This window comes from Perognathus longimembris, chromosome 17 (genome assembly GCF_023159225.1).
Source record: "Perognathus longimembris pacificus isolate PPM17 chromosome 17, ASM2315922v1, whole genome shotgun sequence".
Taxonomy (NCBI): domain Eukaryota; kingdom Metazoa; phylum Chordata; class Mammalia; order Rodentia; family Heteromyidae; genus Perognathus; species Perognathus longimembris.
Window position 1 is genome coordinate 5473356 of NC_063177.1, and position 16990 is coordinate 5490345.

At 46.0% G+C, this 16990-nt stretch overlaps 1 protein-coding gene across 1 annotated transcript in view; it reads right to left on the bottom strand.

The window, feature by feature from the left end:
- Cdrt4 (CMT1A duplicated region transcript 4) overlaps positions 1-11714 on the bottom strand; it is a 31079-nt gene extending 19365 nt beyond the window's left edge. Inside the window, exon 1 of the mRNA XM_048366170.1 lies at positions 11590-11714. The gene's annotated coding sequence lies outside the window, so the exon portion shown is untranslated. The remainder of the gene's footprint in view (positions 1-11589) is intronic.
- Positions 11715-16990: the final 5276 nt, after the last annotated feature.

Below are 16990 nucleotides of genomic sequence, written 5' to 3' on the forward strand. Positions count from 1 at the left end.
CAGAAATGCCATTCCTGTTCCAGCACTCCCAGACGTGGCACAGCCATGCCAAACTATAGGGTCATTGGAAAAATTTTATCCTCCATTTCAGACATACTTTTTTCCACATTGGTTTGGTCACCTTATAATGATGATTGCTAAAACTCAGTGCTAGAGGAAAGGCAGAAAGTGTCTGTGTGTTCCTGGGCACAAGGACCAAGCAGCCTGGCGAGCACTTTGCTATTCTGTAATATGCAGTGTGAGAAGGCTGTCTTCACTGTGGTCCGTGGAGATCTCCTCGTCTAATTCCTGGTGGGCATTAAGGAGAGCATACAGGTCATCTTTTCTAGTTGGTACTTAAGGAAAGGATTATTCTAGCCATCCACTGAAGTAACATTCTATCCACCCCTTCTGGGATTGACCTTTACCCTGCTGAGGTCAATCATCTACTTCATATTTACATCTTGCTTGTCTGAACCATGGCCTACATTGGAACTCACTGGCCACCTTCTCCTAGGTCCCACCACCTCCCATATGCTGCTCTTCCCAGGTGTGCTTCTGCTCGTCCTTAGAGAGAGGGGGGCCCACATTCTTCCTCAAGCACTCTCCCCTTCCCCATCTGCACACTCTGAGATTCATGTCCCAAGTCCCAACACAAGTGCCTCTGGCCTTGAGATCTTCTTTGAACCCCAAACTCATAATTTAATCGTGTATAACATCTCTTCTTGGACATTTTCTAGGCTTCTCTCACCTACCCTATTCAGCTAGACTTTTAACACCCTCTCCCCCATCCCAAACCTGCTCCTCCTCTGTTTTTCCATTTTATCAAAGAACACTAGTAATGAACTAGAAGTCTTTCCTGATTTCCCTCTCCCTCAAGTTCCAATACCTGCAGAGGTATTCTAAATGCATTATATCCTCTAGTCAAAGACAATACTACCGATGCAACAACAACAAGGCCTCACACTGTGGGAACCTGTGTCTTACCTACATTCACTTATTGAGAGTTCTTAGCAAACCTATGAGGTTCATGTAACAGTGCCCCCTCTTACAGATGTGGCATTGGGGCTTGGAAAGGTGTGGTGACTTGCTCAAAGCCACATGTCTATTACGATGGACAGAACTTTGGATATGAGCAGCTGACTCCAAGATCCCTAGGACCAAACACCATGCTCCCAGTGCTGTCTCCATGTCCACTGGGTATTCCCCTAACCTCCAAGCTGGCTTTCCCTGCCTCCACTCTGCTCCCCCCCCAACTTATTTATAAAGAAAACTTCACAAGCTGGGTGCCAGTGGCTCATGCCTATAATCCAAACTACTCAGAAGGCTGAGATCTGAGGATCAGAGTTCAAAGTTAGCCCGGGCCAGAAAGTCCATGATACTCTTACCTCCAATTAACCACCAAAAAGCTGGAAGTAGAGCTGTGGTTCAGGTGGGAAAGCACCAGCCTTCAACGAAAAAGCTAAGGGACAGAGCCCAGATCCTGAGTTCACACCCTCGGTACAAGCATAAAAAATAAATAAACAATAAATGAATGCATGGCAGCCAGGGTGATCTCTTAAAAATATGTAAGACATTCCCCAACCTAAATATCCTTCTCCGGTGGTGCTCCCTAAATCTATGGAATGAAATTCAAACTCCTACCATAGATATGTCCTCTCTGAAATTTTACATGTATAAAATATCATTATTTATGGGGGAGGGAGATGGGGAGAAGGGAAGTGGGGAGAAAAATGAGGGAGGAGGTAACCAGTTTGAAAAGAAATGTACTCACTGACTTACGTATGAAACTGTAACCCCTTTGTACATCACTCTGACAACAAATACAGACACACATACACACACACACACACACACACACATATATGTATATAATTATTTGTCTACAGTCTTTCCTGACTATCTCTCAGAACTGAATTCCAGGGAAGGAAGAAACTTGTCATTCTTTTTCTTGTCATTCTTTTTCAGTGTGGCCTGAAGCCACACTGGCTGAGCCCCTGCTCTGCAGCTGGAAGAAGCACAGGAAACGTGAAGCCCATGGTATCCTCATCCTGAAGGATGATGCCACTGCCTGTAGTTCCACTGCAGCATGGGGTGGGAGGGGTCCAGTCACAAGGTATAAAGCAGACATAATAGAGTGGCTTCTCATGCAACCTAGGATATCAAGATGGCTTCCAGGGTAGAGGACTCGAGTTCATTTCATGTAATACACAGAGATTGTGGGTCAGACCTGGCCAGTTACAGAGACAGCTGAGACCAGTGGTCCACTTCCTTAGTGCTTGCTGTACCACCACTCCCCCAGGGAGCCTACAAGGACAGAAATTGTTGGGTCCCTCCTGCAGTCTCTGATTCTACACTGGGAATCTGCATTTCTAACAAGATACCAAGTGAAATCAGTGTTGTTAGTCTCAGTCTATGAGGACACCTGGCATGGACCATGTCCTTGCCCCAGAACACTGATATAGCCGAGTGTAGGGACTGCATAGGCCTCTGGACTGAGGACGATATGCAGGGGAGTCACCCAAATCCCCTTAGGAGAGGATTTCCTGGAGGAATGGGCACCTGAGTTTAGTTTGAGTAATGAGCAGACATGATTGAGACAACAAATCAAAAATGTTTTTAGCTAGGCACCAGTAGCTCCTGCCTATATGCCTAGCTATTCAGGAGACTAAGATCTGAAGACTGTGGTTCAAAGTCAGCCATGGTAGGAAAAGTCTGAGACTCTTTTCTCCAATTTGCCAGCCAAAAGCCAGAAGTGGAGCTTTGGCTCAAGTGGTAGAGCACTAGTCTTGAGTGAAAAAAGCTCAGGGATAGCACCCAGGCACTGAATTCAAGCCCTAGGATTTCCCCCTCCCCTAAAAAATACAGCTTCTAAAATCCTTGAGGGAGAAAAACAACAAAGTAATATATGATATTTCAAATTAAAATGCATTTCAACATCATTGAAGCATATAGCTACAGTTAAGGCTGAAGCTAGTACTCACTCCCTCTAAAAGCTAGTAGCCGAAAGTCAGCCTGAACAAATTCAAAGCAAACGTGATGTCCTTAGGAAACTTCAAACTGGTGGCCAACTATAGTTGCCACCTGGGTTTGGGTAAAAGGGTTGGAGTAAGATTTGGAGATTATAAACAGAAGTAGAGGTACCTGATGGTATCTGCTTCCTCTGCCTATAATATTCATGCTCACAGTCTGTCCTGATCTTACAAGCATCACAGTGACTACTGAATGGTTTTTGAGTAGGGAATAGCAGCAACATCTTAGCTTTAGAATGATCTCCATGTCAGAGATTTAGGGCTCTCCCCTTTGTTCCCTTACTGCCGTACTGCCAAGAGCTCTATTTCCCAGCACTCTTGCTTCCCCTTGCTTTTTCTAGCTAGATAGAGCTCTATGTCTGTGTTCTTGCAACCTACAATGTGGCTCATAAAAAACAACCCCAAATTTTGCTGGGTTTCTCCATTTAGAAGTTAGACGTCAAGGTCCCCAGAGATTGCAGAGCCACACGATGGAAAGGACCTAGATCTCAGAGTCACTGCACAGTAACCAATCCTAAATTTAGGAGTGAGAAATAAACTTCTCTTATATTCAATTACTGAGATGTGGGAAGTTGTCACAGCATCTAGTAACATAAGAGATTTCTGGAATCTAATTAAGATGAATATAATCTAGGGCTATGAGTATGGCTCATATGGCAGAGCAACCCTACCTAGCAAGCCTGATGCCCTGAGTTCAAAACCAAGTGCCATCAAAAAGAAGAAGAAAAAGATTAGTCTTCAGCATGATAATAAACTGGAGAGCCAACAAGGTAGGAGGCAGAGATCATTGAAGAAGCTTTCCCAAATAAGGGGAAAATATAAAAGTCTAGGTCAAAGAAATGTCAAGAAGAATGGGGTGGAAAGGGCCAGTGTGGTCAGAGTGACCTGGTCAGAGGAAGAAGGGCAAGAATCTGGGCTAACCCCAGGTCTCTGACTTTGATGATGGGATAGCAGAGAAGGAAGAGTAAGTTCCAACATAGGATTCTATGTCGCATTTTGAACATTGTAGAAAATCCAGTAGCAATCTCAGGGAGAAATTTGTCATATGAACCTGAAGTCCCAAGATGGTGGTCTTAAATGATGACAGTTTAGTAGAAGGTGCTAAGACTGACATACCCCTCACTTGCATAGAATGAACTGTAAAGAGATTATGTGTTTAGGCACACCAGGTGAAGAGAAACCTAGGGAAATTAAGAACTACCAGAGAGATGGAGGCCAAAGAGGACAGGGTCACCTTGGAAAGCTAGATGCTGGCCAAGTGCTATGAATACATGAGCAAACATGGCCAGGGTAGGGGAGTATAGCTCAAGAGGTAGAATACCTGCCTGGAAAGTGCAAAGCTCTAATTTCAGTCCCTAGTATAGCCAAAAATTAAAACTCAAGGACCAAATGTATTGATTGAAGTTGACATCAGAAGGTCATGGTCAGGAAATGAGAAAGAACAAGCCAGAATTCTCAAGGCATCAGAGGTCATGGGGAAAGAGGGAAAGAAGGCTGGAGTTGAAGAACAAACCACGGATGATGGCTTTATACCTCCAGATGTTACCTTCCTCATGAACCTGTCACTACAGAATTTTGAGATAATACCACACAAGAGTGGAGGACTTCTAGCTGAAAACCATTGGGGACATGGCTGGGAGGTGGCTGATATCTGAGGAGATCTGAAGCCAGCATGGCAGGAAAGCCTGTGAGAGACTCGTATCTTCAACAACAAAACAAAACCAAAAAAACGCCCAAAGGAAAGCTGTGGCTCAAGTGGTTGAGCAATAGCCTTGAGCAAAAAAGCTTAGACAGTGCTCAGGCCCTAAGTTCAAGCCCACACACACCCTCATTTGATACATGATGGAACAGAAATGAGTTTCTTGTAATCTGCCAACAGCCCATCTATGCGTATTGATAATTTTATGGCCCTCAAATAATGATATAAATATAGAAATGACCCTTATTAGAAAAAAGTACTCCATTCCTGAGAGAGACAAAATGGGCTTCAGAAAAAGTACATCATTTTTCAAAAGTCACATATTTAGTAAGGTTAGAAGAAGACTGGAATTTAAAACCAACAGACAAAGGATGCATATTTTCTCCCATATACAGAAGTTAGATGTAATTTATAAATATAGATATGTCAACATACACAGGCTCATATGTGTATATATGCATATACACATAAATGTATTAACTAAAGTATACACAGGGTAGACTTTGTATGGTGTATAACCTCTTTAAAGTAACTTACCCTCTAACAAAATGAATACCAGGAAGCTGGTTCTTGAAGGGTCAGGCAGGTGATACCAAGGAAAAGGAGGCAGAAAAATGAAGAGAGAGAGGGGAGGAGAATGCAATCATAATATTCAATGCACATATGTGAAAAATGGAACTAGGAACACTGATAGGATGGATGGGGTTGGGAGAGATGGGAGAAAAATGACATTGATCAAGATGCATTGTATTCAGAATTGAATCAAAACCCCTTTGTACAGCTACTTAAAGATAACTTTTTTTGGATAATTCTCTTCTAAATTTTTTATTTACAAGTTTTCACATGCTTACAAGTGAGATAGCTAATCAATATCAGTAATTTTATTTTTATTTTGTACTACCTTTAATCAGTTTTGACTTTAAGGCTAAACCATTTTCATGAAGTAAACATAGGGAGCATTCTTAAAGATAACTTTTAAATTAAAAATTAGCTGGCTGCTGGTGGCTCACACTTGTAACCCTACTCAAGAAGCTGAACTCTTGTGGTTCAAAATCAGCCCAAAGCAGGAAAATCCATGAGACTCTGATCTCCAATTAACAGTCCGAAAAAGCCAAAAGTGGAACTATGGCTCAAATGGAAGAGCACTAGCCTTGGGCAAAAAAAAAAGAAAAGAAAAGAAAAGAAAAATCTCAGGGACAGCACCGACCCCCTGAGTTCAAGCCCTAGAACTGACACCAAAAAAAAATTAAAACCAAGTCAAGCTGATTCAAAAAACTGTTAACTAGTACTTGATAACTGTACATGTAGAAATCCAAAGTAGTCTACAAATGAAGTAGTAGAATTAGTGGGTTTAGCAAGTTTACTATATAAAAAGGCACCATTAAAAAAGTTTTGAGTTGGGCTGGGGATATGGCCTAGTGGCAAGAGTGCTTGCCTTGTATACATGAGGCCCTGGGTTCGATTCCCCAGCACCACATATACAGAAAATGGCCAGAAGTGGTGCTGTGGCTCAAGCGGCAGAGTGCTAGCCTTGAGCAAGAAGAAGCCAGGGATAGTGCTCAGGCCCTGAGTCCAAGCCCCAGGACTGGCAAAAAATAAAATAAAATAAAATAAAAGTTTTGAATTGGGCACCGGTGGCTCCCACCTGTAATCCTAGATATGCAAGAGATTGAGATCTAAGGATCATGGTTCAAAGCCAGCCCCGGCAGAAAAGTCCATGAGACGCTCATCTCCAATAAACTACTCAGAAAAGCCGGAGTGGCTCTGTGACTCAAGTGGTAGAGCATTAGCCTTGAGCAGAAGAAGCTCAGGGGACTGTGCCCTGGCCCTGAATTCAAGCCCAGGAGGTTTAAACTCAGGGCTTTGAGATAGTACTCTACCACTTGAGACAAGCCTCCAGCCTGGTTTCTTGCTTGTTAATCTGAGATGGAACCTCAAGGACTTCTTCTGCCAAACCTCAATCCTCCAGATCTCAACCTGGCAGGGAGCGTAGGGGAGGGGATCAGGTATGGCAGAAACAAAGAGAAAACAGAATAGGTGAGGACTCTGAATGCGACTGCAAAGGCTGCCCATGTCTTTCCAACAGCTTGCACCTATCAAAAGAAAACAGACTTGGCTATTAGCCACTGCCTTTTAGGCTGTAATTTAGGAAGTTGGCCAGTGTCCCCCTAAGGCCAAAAGTGTTTAAAACCAGGACAAAATCATCCACCCCCATGTTCCTAAAACTCTTAAGAATTACAAAGGTAAAATAAATATTTGTTTGAGAAATAAACAATGAACACTGAAATTCAAAATAGGCTAAATATTTCCCAGACAACAGGCCTGACCTGCAGCACATTCCTGGTGTCTGGTTTCAACCAGGCACTTACTGAAATTCTGCCAGGGTTTTTCTCCTTTCTCCATGCCTTCCTGGCACATTCCACACAGAAATGCCCTTCCTTCACCATGGGGGTTGCTGTCCAGCTGCCATCTCTGCCATCTCCCTGGCAGCTGTTTACTAGGAACTATCAGACACTGGCCATTCTAACACCCTCTCCTGGGTTTTCCACCTCTCTCTCTCTCTCTCTCTCTCCTCTCTCCCTCTCTCTTCCACTCTCTCCCTCTCTCTCCCTCTCTCTCCCTCCCCCCCTCCAACTATGGTTTTGTCAGGGACAGAAATGAGTACCCTGAGGACAGTGAGGACTGAGGTCCCAGAAGGCCCAGGGTGCAGGCTAGGGGTGGAGCGGTCCAGACAGTGATGGGCGACTGGCGGAAAAGTCCATATTGAAATGGTGACCTCTGATCAGCTGAGGTCCACCTGGGCTGAAGCAGACAGGGCCTCATCAAGCAGAGGCGGGCCAGGGCATAGGGACCAAGAGCCATCATCACATAGGATATGCATAGGAGCTCGGAGCTCTCTGCTGTAGTCAGTGCTGGGGTTGAGTCCTGATCTGGCCTTTACCAGCTGTGTGAACTTGGACAAGGTACCAGCCTTTCTTGTCCTCATTCACTGGTGAGCATGAGAATGGGGATGAGGATGTGACAGGGAGGAGAAAGCCTCTGGGCTGGGCCAGCCAGCAGATTTAGGAGACTGAGACATCTATGATATCCTGAGACATCTGGACATCATAAATAGAGCCTGAGCCTGTCTAAGGTGAACACTAGCATCTGGCCTGGGTGTGGCCCTTGGCAGGAGGACATGAATATGTATGAGTGGGACAAGGACCTCCCTGAAGCATTGGCTGCCTGCTCTAGGCTTGCTTCTCTGTCCCTAACTGGGCTCTTGTGGCCAACTTCTGAGTGACAGCACTGAAACCTCAACCCTAGCAAGCTACCCAGGAGCCCGCCCTGGGCAGATGGCAGCCCCTGGCCCTCATTCCCCAGGTCCTTTCCCTCGGCTCCAGTCTCCAGCAACTCACCCTCCCTCTGGCAGGCCTCCCTCACCAGTGGTTCCCAAATCTCTCTCTCTCTCCATTGCACCCCTCCTTCCTACTTGCAAACATTCCCAAGTCTCCCTCCCCTAAAACATTCTTCTCTTGACCCCAAGCTTCCCTTCCATTTTTCTCCTCTTCTCTTCCCAAATCTCCAGAGGATGACTGTTCCAGCAGTGCTTTCCCCGAATCCCTCAATCCCCTTGACCTAGGGTCCTTCTGGTGGATGGGCTTGGGCGGAAGAATCTGGAAGGCTGACATGTAAGCAGAAAGGACAGCCATGGGGATGGGAGGGGCAAGTGCAGCAGGCTACACACATACACACAGACACACATAGAAATCCTGTCACACACAATCACAGACACACAGCAACCCAGAGAGAAACACAAGACAGTCCAACCCAGATACACACAGACATACACGAGTATGTAGCGATTCTTACACACAAACACACAGCAGCCCACTTCAATGTGGCTGCCCAAACCCCACACTTCACAGAGAAAGGAGGGAGAGCCCAGAGCCATCCACTGTGTGCTGACACAGTGCTCAGCACAAGGACTCCAGACCCCTAATGGTGCAGCCCAGGCAGAGGAGAAGGGTCCTAGAATTGCTGGGGCAGGGTGGGGGCCCGGTGCCCTGAGGGTCTGCAGCTGGGAGGGAAGGTCTCTGTGCCCTGCCTGAGTCCCAGAACTGAGTGAGAAGAAGCACAGCAGGGAGGGTGGCAGTGTGGGTCAGTGTCCCTGGAGGAAGATTGTGACCTTGAGACTTGAGTTCTCGGCAGCCTGCTCTCTCACCAGGCTCACCAGTCAAGACAAGTGGCAATGTTTAAACTTGAGCCCAGGCCCTCTGGCTTCCCATTTCCTTAACCAACTTCTATTTCTCTCTCACACACACCAACTCAACATCACTCAAGCCAATCTGGAGAGAGCCATTATGAGATCTCCAGGGATCCTGGACCCCAGAAACCCTAACCTCGAGTGGGCACCTGGGTGCTGGCCATCTTTGCAATCCCAGGTAAGAAGGGTGATTTATAAATCCACAGAGGCGAAGTCTCCAGCTGCCTCTTCCCCAGCCCCAGCTGTATGCCCACATGCCTTTATAAAGTTGTTCATAAGGTTGGATTATAAAGCTTCTCAATAACTTTGTATTTACTAGTATCTTCTTGGTGTGTGTGCGTGCACGTGTGTATGTGTGTGTGTGTGTGTGTGTGTGTGTGTGTGTGTGTGTGTGTTGTCCTTAAACTTTTTTGCCCTCTACCATTTGACCCACAGCTCCACTTCTGGTGGTGTTGTTGTTGTTGTTGTTGTTTTGGTAGTAATTTTAAGTAAGAGTCTCATAGAACTTTCCTGTCCAGACTGGCTTTGAACCTTGATCCTCAGATCTCAGCCTCCTAAGTAAGTAGGATTTCAGGCATGAGCCACTGACACCCAGCTACTCTGAATTATTTTTATTTTTTTGTTGGTCATGGGACTTGAGCTCAGGGCCTGGGCACTATTTGTGAGCTTTTTTGCTCAAGGTTAGAGCTCTCTACCACTTTGAGCCAAAGCTCTGCTCCCAGTTTTCGGGTGGTTAATTGGAGATAGTCTCCAATCTAAAAAGTCTCCAGACTTTCCTGCCCAGGCTGGCTTTGAACTGTGATCCTCAGATCTCAGCCTTATGAGTAGCTAAGATTACAGTTATCAACCACTGAAACTCAGATGGGTTATTTTTTTTTTCAGATGGGTTATTTTTTTTTCTTTTCTTTTTTTTTTTTTTTTTTTTTTTGCCAGTCCTGGGGCTTGGACTCTGGGCCTGAGCACTGTCCCTGGCTTCTTTTTGCTCAAGGCTAGCACTCTGCCACTTGAGCCACAGCGCCACTTCTGGCTATTTTCTGTATATGTGGTGCTGGGGAATCGAACCCAGGGCCTCATGTATATAAGGCAGGCACTCTTGCCACTAGGCCATATCCCCAGCCCTCAGATGGGTTATTTTTAAATAAGCAACTTGAGCCGGGCACCCATGGCTCACGCCTCTAATCCTAGCTACTCATAAGGCTGAGATCTGAGGATCACAGTTCAAAGCCAGCCCAGGCAGCAAAGTTCACAAGACTCTTGTCTCTAATTTGCTACCCAAAAGTTGGAAATGGAGCTATGGCTCAAAGTCAGAGAGGAAAAGGAGGGGGAGGAGGAGGAGAAGGAGGAGGGGGAAAAGGAGGAGGAGGAGGAGGAGGAGGAGGAGGAGGAGGAGGAGGAGGAGGAGGAGGAGGAGGAGGAGGAGGAGGAGGAGGAGGAAGAGGAGGAGGAGCTCGAGCTCAGGGGCAATGACCAGGCCATAAGTTCAAGCCTCAAGACCAACACACTCACAAAATAAATAAGTAAATAAATAAATAAAAGCAAGCCAGAAGTGGAGCTATGCCTCCAGTAGTAGAGTGGCAGCCTTGAGCACAAAAAGCTCAGGAACAGCACCTAGGCCCTGAGTTCAAATCCCAGGACCGGCACCAAATTTAAATTAATTAATTAATTAGGGCTTGTCATGTGGCTTAATGGTAGAGTGCTTGCCTAGCATGCTTTTAAAGCCCTGGGTCCAATTCCTCAGTACCACAAATCGAAAAGTTCAGAAGTGGCATAGCCTTGAGCAAAAGCCGCTCAGGGACAATGATCAGGCCCTGAATTCAAGCTGCAGGACTGCCAAAAAAATTAATTAATCAAGTGAATGGATAAATAAAATAAAAACATGCTACTTGAATAATGTTGCTTTGTTGTGCGGCTTTTAATTATCTTCCTTCCTACAGGTTGTTTGATCCATACTAGGGCTTAAGTTCAGAGCCTGGTGCTTGTTTGGCTGGTGCTCTACCATAGGAGTCACACCTCTAACCCTTTTTTGCTAGTTACCTGCATTTTGAAGATAAGAGTCTCATAGACTCTTCTGCCCAGGCTGGCTTTAAATCTTAATCCTCTAGATCTCAGTCTCCTAAGTAGCTAAAATTACAGGAGTGACCCACTGGTGACTGGCTCACACAGTATCCCTTAGCAAGAAAGACCTTGACCAGTTCTTGCTGAATACTTTGGTCCTGTGCTCTGCTGAGCTATAGCCATACATTTGCAAAGGACCTAGTAATAGAAAACTCTCAGTTCCACCTCTCCTGGTAATAGAGTCATCAGCCCTGGCTGTTCAGTCCAATCACCTGACCACTTTTATAAACGTACCCAAGCCTGAGGGATTTGCAGGGCAAGTAAATCAGAATTTGGGGGATGAGGGCAGAGCTTGGTTTATAATATTTAAGAGTTTCCAGGGTGATGTAGGGCCCAAGATTGTGACCTGGAGAAAGGTAAGGAATGTGGAGACTGGAAAAGCTTTTATGAGCAGATGGACTGTTCTTCAGTGGCGGGTGTGACCTTCTCGAAGTTGAGACATGTTTATCATGTCTCCTTAGAGTCAGCAGAGAGCAGATGTTCCAGCGGGGAAAGTAAGACCCTGCCCAGACTGTTACCTGAGAGGTATCTGTGATTCCTCATTCTTCCTGGCCGCTCTCTTCTTGAGGCTTACTTCTTGTCTCCAGCTGTCCCTGGCACTCTGGCTCCCATGTCTCCCTTCTCCTTGCTGCAATCATCCTCTTGCTGCTGCCCAGAAGTGGTTGAGCTGCCAAGTGACACTGTGACATCACCAATTACCATGCTGATGTCACAACTGCCTGAACCTGCTGCCCTTGGTCACCACCCCCCCCCAGGAGCCCAGCTGGCTCAGAAGAGGCAGTGATCAATGGTGGATTTTGGAGTGACCATCTCTCCCCTCGGGATGGAAAGACTAGGTCATGTGGGACAAAAAAAATAATAATAATAAGGTACTTCCTGTGCCTGATTTCGGAAACTCTGAGCTCAGAGGAGTGAAACTGATTTCATTTCAACACTCTGGGCCTGAGACAGAGGTGTCCAGTGGTTCACTTTCTCAGAGCCCAAGCGGCTGGGTTCCACCCTCTGATCCCATTCATCTGGGGTGGATCCCCAAAACTTGTCTTGCCAACAAGCTCACAACATTCTTCAGAAACACGGCATTTGGAAGAGAACCTGGAAAAAGAATTGTTATCTGCAGAAGGCGAATCAGAATCTGCCCCCTTCCTTTCCAAGCCCTTGACTTGTCTAGGTTTGGCCATAGTGTCATTGGCCTTCCCTAACCTCTCCTGTGACGCTAGCTCTGAAAAACACTTCAAGTTCAAGGGAGATGAGGTGCAAAGCAAACTATGAGGTCTAGCAGCTTAATTGTGGTTGACTGTCCATTGGAGGCAGCAGCCAGGACCCAGCTAGAACTTTCTTTATGGTAGTCCTCCAGCCTGTTGATAATTCCTCTGAAATGTGTCTCGTTGGGGGAGAGGCAGCATGGGATTGAGCTCAAGGCCTCACTTCCTAGGCTAAGGTTCCCCTGTGTAAGCCACATTCCCATCCCTTTTTACCTTAAATTGTTTTTGAGATAGTGTCTCACACTTTTTCTCAGAGTGACCTCAGACCATGATCCTTTTGCCTCTGCCTCCCCTGAAGCTGGGATTATAGTGTGTTTTACCACACTTGGTTTGTTTCTTGAGCTAAGGTCTTGCTCACTTTTCCTGGGCAAGCCAGCAACTGTGATCCTCCTATCTCCACCTCTTGAGTAGCTTTGCTATCCTTCCTTTTGATGGCTCCTCACTTCTCTGATTTCTGCCTTCAGCTTGCCTGAATCTGACTGATCTGAAGTTCTCTCGCTCCTGGGCAAGCAAAACATTAAGTTAATATGCAATCCAGGCAAGCACTTTCCTCAAGTCACCAGCAGTTTCCCTCTTCTTCAGGGTTCCCCACAACCTTGAGAAGTGCATTCTGCATATAGCCCAGGAATGGAAGGAATAAGATCTATGTTTTAGCTGCAATGTTATCATTTGCTAGTAGGACACTGCATCGTTTCTATCACGATTAGGCACTGTGGTGCAACTCTGTAACCCTACCCAAAAGCCAGAGATTGGAGCAGCATGGTTTGAGGCCAACCTAGGCAAGCCTCCATCTCAACTAATGCTTGGTCATGGTTGTGTGCACCTGCTGTCCTAACTGCGGGGGAAGCGCGGTGGCCGCGCACAATGTTGTGTACCTGTCATCCCCAGGGACATGGGGAAGCACAAGTAGAATTGAAACTGGGATGGCCCAAGTATAAAGGAAGACCCCACCTGGAAAATAACTGATAGCAAAAGGTACTGTCAGCCAGCTGGCTCACGTCTATAATCCTACCTACTCAGGAGACTATGATTTACAGATCACAGGTTCGAACCCAGCCAGGGCAGAATTCTATGAGACTCTTATCTCCAATTAACCATAAATAGCCAGAAGTTGAGCTGTGGCTCAAGTGGTAGAGCACTAGCTTAAAGCAAAAGAGCTCAAGGACAGCACCCAGACCCTGAGTGCAAGCCTCAGTATTGGCCATGTACACACACACACACACACACACACACACACACACACACACGTGCTGGCTCAAGTGGTAGAGCTCTTGACTAGCAAGTGTAAAATCCTAAGTTCAAATCCTAGTAATGAAAAAAAACTTCCCAGTAAGAATTCCCCTCTCCTAGTGCCCAAGTCACTATCTAAAACCCCAGGTGGATCCATCCTGCTTTCTGCTCACCTTCCCAAAAGCTCTCCCTAAACTCTAGTTCCTTTCCTAGTTTAGCCCCTCAACTAGTTTCAGTCCCTCTTCACTCTGCAACTCCCCAGTCAGCTGGACTATGCCTCCATGAATCCCCTATTTATGGCTCACTGTACCCCTATACCCCAAGAGTCACCACTGGGTCTTTTCAATAAGCTTGTTTTCACATCAAGAAAGGACATGCTAGCACAAGGACAATGAAGCCCAAAGCCAAAGAGGGGTAGAGAGGCCTAGATGTTTGGGGATGCTGTGAGGGAGAGCTGGTCCAGCAGGAGTGGGGGTGGGGGATAGTAGGCCAGTCTGAGATAGTGCTGTATTTTCTTCTAGCAAAGTGGAGGAAGATGGCGGACATCTTTGTGGGCAAAGGCCAGGAGAAGGACATATTTGGAGAGTGATCCCACAAGAACCCCCAAAGACTTAGCCCACAAGTCTGCTGAACCTTGACATGATTCTAAGCAACTTCTAGAACTAGCACTGTGTGAGAAATGGGCCTAGACAAGGGACAAACTTGGACAAAGACACATTGAGAGTAGCATCAGCCTGGCCACCTGCAAGTGCCACAGACACCAGAATGCAAATTGCTTCTGCCTCTGTGTTGATCATGGCAGAACTCCAAACCTAGAAGAGAAAATCTATAGCCTGGGCTATTTTCTTCCCACAGGGCCTGCCTGGCCTTTGAGTGCTTGCTTAGGGAAAGTGAATTTTTCCCTCCAGTGTGGGTAGAAAATTCCCCACAAGTCAGCCTGGTGTGTGGCTGGGCTGACTGGACTGCCACTGGCTGTGAGAAGGTGCAAGCCAAACAAGCACAAACCAGACTCCTCGCTGGCATGCCTTGTCACCTCCCACAGTCAGTGCTAAGCTTGGTTCTGTCCCTGCAGCCTGGACAGAGTGGTAGCTCATATACCCATAATCCCAGCTACTCAGGAGACTAAGATCTGAAAAATCACAGTTTGAAGCCAGCCCTGGTAGGACAGTCCATGAGACTCTTACCTCCAATTAATCACCAAAAAGCCTGCAACAAAGCTGTGATTCAAGAGGTAGAGCACTAGCGTTAGCAAAAAGTTCAGGAATAGTATCCAGGCCCTGAGTTCAATCCTAGGCTGGCACATACAAGCATGTGCACACACACACACACACACACACACACACACACGTGCACACATACACACAGACCTTACAAGAATCTACAACTCCCCATTTTATAGAATGATGAAACTGAAGCCCACAGAAATTAGGTTGTCTATTGTCTTAGTCTGTTTTCCTGTTGTGTTTGCAGTTGTGGTTTTGAGACAGTCTACCTCTGTGGCCCAGGTGGCCTCACACCCAAAGTTCCCATCACCATGCAGTGATGAAGTATTATGCCCCACCATTGGTCTCTTTTCTGTTGCTGTAACAAAGTGCATAAGACTGTATAAATAAATTTATAGAAATAAATTATGTAAAGCACATAATAAATTTATATAAAGCTAGGAGCTTATTTAGGTCATGTATAGGCTGCCAAGCCCAGGTTCTGGCATCATCTCGGCTTCTGGTGAGGGCCTCATACACACCAAGACATCACCCATGTGTAACACAATGAGACACAGAGAGAACATCACAGAGAGAAAAGAGAGCTCATTTCCACAGCAAAGCCCCTTCCACCATAACCCTTTAAATGATTAGCCCACAAATGAAGTAAGCCACTCATGAGGGCAAAGCCCCATGACCCAACCACCTGCCAAAGACCACCTCCTCCAACTACCATTGTCAGAGTTTCCAACACATGAACTGGGGGGTGAGGGGGTGGGGGGGATGGACAATTATTAAATCATAACAACCATGTTCACCAACATTCAGTTTGTAAGTAGAGGCATCAAAGCACATAGCTGGGCACTGGTGAGGGACTCCTGTAACTTGGCTACTCAGGAAGCTGAGATCTGAGGACCTAGAGGGCTGCTGTTTGAGGCTAGCTCAGGCAGAAAAGTCCATGAGACTTCATCTATAAAACAAAGTCAGGCTTTTGGAGGCATGGCTCATGTGTAGAGCAACAGCCAGGTTACAAAACAAGCCAAGCAAGCCTGAAGCTTGCTCTAATATCTATAATAATAAGCCCTAATACCAAAATAAGAAAGAGAAGGAAGAAAAGGAGGAAGGAAGGGGGGATGGAAGGAGGGATGGAAGGAGGGAGGCAAGCAGGCAGGCAGGCAGGTGTGACATTAATCATCTGTGTGTACAAACAGCAAATAAGAAATCCCCATCACACTGACTCTGCTCCTGTCCCTCCCTGTCTGGTTTATTTGGAACCAGCTTTTAAGTTCCAGGCCAAAGGTCATCTTCCACAATGGGTACAGTATTCACTGATCTCCAGGAGTCCACTAGTAACATCTATGTCCCAAACAAACCAACTTGATCCAAAATAAGAGAGCAGCTCCAAAACTCAGTTGTAAATCAGGTATAGATAGATCTAGGCTCTGTAAAAACATGTATCCTGGCTCTGCCCTGCAAGCCACCCCAAACTTTGACCCTTTGCTCATACACTGAAAGCCACTTATGTGCCTTTTGGACTTACAGCTCTTTGAATAATTAAAGGCCATCTGCCAGCTTTTATTGCAGGCTGATCAGAGGCCAGGCAGCATGCCAAGGGCTTCACATCTTCTATCTATTATCTCATTTGGCCCTCACAAGCACCCTGGAAGGAAGGTACTAAGGTACCACCAATACTAATTGGAGTACAATTGGCAGTACTAAGCACTGAACCCAGGGCTTTGCACTTGCTAGAAAACTCTAGGGTTTGGGATTCCCCGCCCCCCCGCAGCCCCCAGTTAACATCTTGAGCTCTTGCCCAAGTTGGCTTCTACCCAGACTGAGACCTACCTATCTCCAACTCCCAAGTGGCTGGGATTATAGTCGAGGACCACCACACCCAGTCTAAGTTGTCATTTTTTATCCTTGTTTTTTCAGTAAAGAAACTGATTTCAAGAGAAATTAATGTGCTTGAGATGCTACAGCTTGCAGAACTGTGGGTGTGCCAAGCTAGGATGAGTACCAAGAAAGCTTAGCTCTGGAATCTACCTGCTTAACCAACACTTGATTTTGGAAGACAGGGTTTGTGTCCTAATACCTTCTTGGAGATTCAATATTGAGCACTTTAGTTTAAATACAGCAAAATTAATTCAACAACACCTTACTGGGCAACTACAAAATGCACATTTTCCCTTATTCTTTGTGTGTGATTATCCAGGGGCTTGAACTCG